Raw genomic sequence first — 5,000 nt, forward strand, 5'->3', positions numbered from 1 at the left:
CTGCCGTCCCTCCACTCTAACCACTAGTCTACCTGCCGTCCCTCCACTCTAACCACTAGTCTACCTGCCGCTCCGCCCCTCCACTCTAACCACTAGACTACCTGCCGCCCCTCCACTCTAACCACTAGTCTACCTGCCGTCCCTCCACTCTAACCACTAGTCTACCTGCCGTCCCTCCACTCTAACCACTAGTCTACCTGCCGCTCCGCCCCTCCACTCTAACCACTAGACTACCTGCCGCCCCTCCACTCTAACCACTAGTCTACCTGCCGTCCCTCCACTCTAACCACTAGTCTACCTGCCGCCCCGCCCCTCCACTCTAACCACTAGTCTACCTGCCGTCCCTCCACTCTAACCACTAGTCTACCTGCCGCTCCGCCCCTCCACTCTAACCACTAGACTACCTGCCGCCCCTCCACTCTAACCACTAGTCTACCTGCCGTCCCTCCACTCTAACCACTAGTCTACCTGCCGCCCCGCCCCTCCACTCTAACCACTAGTCTACCTGCCGTCCCTCCACTCTAACCACTAGTCTACCTGCCGCTCCGCCCCTCCACTCTAACCACTAGACTACCTGCCGCCCCTCCACTCTAACCACTAGTCTACCTGCCGTCCCTCCACTCTAACCACTAGTCTACCTGCCGCTCCGTCCCTCCACTCTAACCACTAGTCTACCTGCCGCCCCTCCACTCTAACCACTAGTCTACCTAGTGATCTTTTAATCTGAGCATATGTCACCATATCTTAATGTAGTGCAGGCTAAACTGGGCTGGGTCTTTATTGTGTTGTGCTGGGTTGTCTATGTTGGACAGGGTTGGTTGCCCTTCACAGTCTGTGCATAACATCCTATATTCATTTCCTGGTGTTTCTATTGAGGCTGGGATTCGGCCACGACTTGGCTGTGCTGGGTTGGACTGGGCTGTTTGTCCCTGAGCCTACAGAGGTCAAACGCTTAAGGTCACACATCGACTGGGTTTTAGACAGGGTGGGCTGGGCTCTGTACTGGGTTTTAGACAGGGTGGGCTGGGCTCTGTACTGGGTTTTAGACAGGGTGGGCTGGGCTCTGTACTGGGTTTTAGGCAGGGTGGGCTGGGCTCTGTACTGGGTTTTAGACAGGGTGGGCTGGGCTCTGTACTGGGTTTTAGGCAGGGTGGGCTGGGCTCTGTACTGGGTTTTAGGCAGGGTGGGCTGGGCTCTGTACTGGGTTTTAGGCAGGGTGGGCTGGGCTCTGTACTGGGTTTTAGGCAGGGTGGGCTGGGCTCTGTACTGGGTTTTAGACAGGGTGGGCTGGGCTCTGTACTGGGTTTTAGGCAGGGTGGGCTGGGCTCTGTACTGGGTTTTAGGCAGGGTGGGCTGGGCTCTGTACTGGGTTTTAGGCAGGGTGGGCTGGGCTCTGTACTGGGTTTTAGACAGGGTGGGCTGGGCTCTGTACTGGGTTTTAGGCAGGCTGGGCTGGGCTCTGTACTGGGTTTTAGACGGGGTGGGCTGGGCTGTCTGTACTGGGTTTTAGGCAGGGTGGGCTGGGCTCTGTACTGGGTTTTAGACAGGGTGGGCTGGGCTCTGTACTGGGTTTTAGGCAGGGCTGGGCTGGGTTGTCTGTACTGGGTTTTAGACGGGCTGGGCTGGGTTGTCTGTACTGGGTTTTAGACAGGGTGGGCTGGGCTCTGTACTGGGTTTTAGGCAGGGCTGGGCTGGGCTGTCTGTACTGGGTTTTAGACGGGCTGGGCTGGGTTGTCTGTACTGGGTTTTAGACAGGGTGGGCTGGGCTGTCTGTACTGGGCTTTAGACAGGCTGGGCTGGGTTGTCTGTACTGGGTTATAGCCAGGGCCTTCAACGGTATAGCCAGGGCCTTCAACGGTATAGCCAGGGCCTTCAACGGTATAGCCAGGGCCTTCAACGGTATAGCCAGGGCCTTCAACGGTATAGCCAGGGCCTTCAACGGTATTCAACGGTATAGCCAGGGCCTTCAACGGTATAGCCAGGGCCTTCAACGGTATAGCCAGGGCCTTCAACGGTATAGCCAGGGCCTTCAACGGTATAGCCAGGGCCTTCAACGGTATAGCCAGGGCCTTCAACGGTATAGCCAGGGCCTTCAACGGTATAGCCAGGGGTATAGCCAGGGCCTTCAACGGTATAGCCAGGGCCTTCAACGGTATAGCCAGGGCCTTCAACAGTATAGCCAGGGTACTTCAACGGTATAGCCAGGGCCTTCAACGGTATAGCCAGGGCCTTCAACAGTATAGCCAGGGACTTCAACAGTATAGCCCGGGCCTTCAACAGTATAGCCAGGTTCTTCAACGGTATAGCCAGGGCCTTCAACGGTATAGCCAGGGTCTACAACGGTATAGCCAGGGCCTTCAACGGTATAGCCAGGGCCTTCAACAGTATAGCCAGGGCCTTCAACGGTATAGCCAGGGCCTTCAACGGTATAGCCAGAGCATTGGACCGTTCTCTGTTGCGGATGGGAGAAATAGGAAGTAATCAGAAGTGGGAGGAGTTGTAGGAGGATTGCCTTATGGTATTGGCTGGAATTGAATCAAACACATGGAAACAATATGTTTGACTCCGTTTCCATTGATTCCGTTCCAGCCATTACAATGAGCCTGTCCTATAGCTCCCTCCCACCAGCCTCCTCTGGAATGAATCATATGGTGTTGGTTTCCTGTGGGTCCTGCCGGGTTTCCTGTGGGTCCTGCCGGGTTTCCTGTGGGTCCTGTCTGGTTTCCTGTGGGTCCTGTCTGGTTTCCTGTGGGTCCTGTCTGGTTTCCTGTGGGTCATGTCTGGTTTCCTGTGGGTCCTGCCTGGTTTCCTGCGGGTCCTGTCTGGTTTCCTGTGGGTCCTGCCTGGTTTCCTGTGGGTCCTGTCTGGTTTCCTGTGGGTCCTGCGGGTCCTGCCTGGCCTGGTTTCCTGTGGGTCCTGCCTGGTTTCCTGTGGGTCCTGTCTGGTTTCCTGCGGGTCCTGTCTGGTTTCCCTGCGGGTCCTGCCTGGTTTCCTGCGGGTCCTGCCTGGTTTCCTGCGGGTCCTGCCTGGTTTCCTGCGGGTCCTGCCTGGTTTCCTGCGGGTCCTGCCTGGTTTCCTGCGGGTCCTGCCTGGCCTGGTTTCCTGCGGGTCCTGCCTGGTTTCCTGTGGGTCCTGCCTGGTTTCCTGCGGGTCCTGCCTGGTTTCCTGTCGGGTCCTGTCTGGTTTCCTGTCTGGTTTCCTCGGGTCGGGTCCTGTCTGGTTTCCTGTGGGTCCTGCCTGGTTTCCTGCGGGTCCTGCCTGGTTTCCTGTGGGTCCTGTCTGGTTTCCTGCGGGTCCTGTCTGGTTTCCTGTGGGTCCTGCCTGGTTTCCTGCGGGTCCTGCCTGGTTTCTGCGGGTCCTGCCTGGTTTCCTGCGGGTGGGTCCTGCCTGGTTTCCTGTGGGTCCTGCCTGGTTTCCTGTGGGTCCTGTCTGGTTTCCTGTGGGTCCTGCCTGGTTTCCTGTGGGTCCTGCCTGGTTTCCTGCGGGTCCTGCCTGGTTTCCTGCGGGTCCTGTCTGGTTTCCTGCCTGGGGTCCTGTCTGGTTTCCTGCGGGTCCTGCCTGGTTTCCTGCGGGTCCTGCCTGGTTTCCTGCGGGTCCTGCCTGGTTTCCTGTGGGTCCTGCCTGGTTTCCTGCGGGTCCTGCCTGGTTTCCTGCGGGTCCTGCCTGGTTTCCTGTGGGTCCTGCCTGGTTTCCTGCGGGTCCTGCCTGGTTTGGTTTCCTGCGGGTGTCCTGGGTCCTGCCTGGTTTCCTGCGGGTCCTGCCTGGTTTCCTGGCGGGTCCTGCCTGGTTTCCTGCGGGTCCTGCCTGGTTTCCTGTGGGTCCTGCCTGGTTTCCTGTGGGTCCTGTCTGGTTTCCTGTCCGGGTCCTGCCTGGTTTCCTGCGGGTCCTGCCTGGTCCTGGGCCTGGTTTCCTGCGGGTCCTGCCTGGTTTCCCTGGTTTCCTGCGGGTCCTGCCTGGTTTCCTCTGGTTTCCGGGTCCTGTCTGGTTTCCTGTGGGTCCTGCCTGGTTTCCTGTGGGTCCTGTCTGGTTTCCTGTGGGTCCTGTCTGGTTTCCTGTGGGTCCTGCCTGGTTTCCTGTGGGTCCTCCTGGTTTCCTCTGGTTTGCCCTGCGGGTCCTGCCTGGTTTCCTGCGGGTCCTGCCTGGTTTCCTGCGGGTCCTGCCTGGTTTCCTGCGGGTCCTGCCTGGTTTCCTGTGGGTCCTGCCTGGTTTCCTGTGGGTCCTGCCTGGTCCTGCGGGTCCCTGGTTTCCTGTGGGTCCTGGGTCCTGCCTGGTTTCCTGCGGGTCCTGCCTGGTTTCCTGCGGGTCCTGCCTGGTTTCCTGGTTTCCTGGCGGGTCCTGCCTGGTTTCCTGCGGGTCCTGCCTGGTTTCCTGCGGGTCCTGCCTGGTTTCCTGCGGGTCCTGCCTGGTTTCCTGCGGGTCCTGCCTGGTTTCCTGCGGGTCCTGCCTGGTTTCCTGCGGGTCCTGCCTGGTTTCCTGCGGGTCCTGCCTGTAATAGACATTCTAACGGGTGTTTTCTCTCCCTCCTACAGCGGAGAGGATCGGACGTTAAAGAACAGGACCTCAACGACAAACCTCGACGGAACGTCAGCTGGCAGGACAAAGGTGAGTCACACTCTTAAACACACTGCATTGTGGGTACTGTAGTGTTCATGTGTTCGTCTTAAACACACTGGAAATGGAGTCAGGTCAGGTGATTTCAATTAGCGTTCCTTCATAACCTGTGTTCCCAGTTCTCACTCGCTCAAACTATTTCTGTGGGTTCTGGAATCCAGGGCTACGTTCCAATATCCACACTAGTACATTATCTAGGATGCTCAGGCATGACATTGGTTCACGCTAGGTAGTATGTAAGTGTGGACACTGGGACAGAGTTGGTTGTAAAAAATAAAAGATATTTGCTATCATTGATCATGATTGGTAGTGTTCATGTGTCTACGATGCCCCCTCAGATCCTATGGTGGTGCATTGTGGGTAGGGTAGTGTTCATGTGTCTACGATGC

General features: G+C 57.7%; 1 pseudogene; it reads left to right on the forward strand.

Moving 5' to 3' along the window:
• LOC115122493 (sodium/hydrogen exchanger 5-like) overlaps window positions 1-5,000 on the forward strand; it is a 106,876-nt pseudogene that overhangs the window by 98,882 nt on the left and 2,994 nt on the right.

This window comes from Oncorhynchus nerka, linkage group LG27 (assembly GCF_034236695.1).
Source record: "Oncorhynchus nerka isolate Pitt River linkage group LG27, Oner_Uvic_2.0, whole genome shotgun sequence".
NCBI classification, from domain to species: Eukaryota; Metazoa; Chordata; class Actinopteri; order Salmoniformes; family Salmonidae; genus Oncorhynchus; species Oncorhynchus nerka.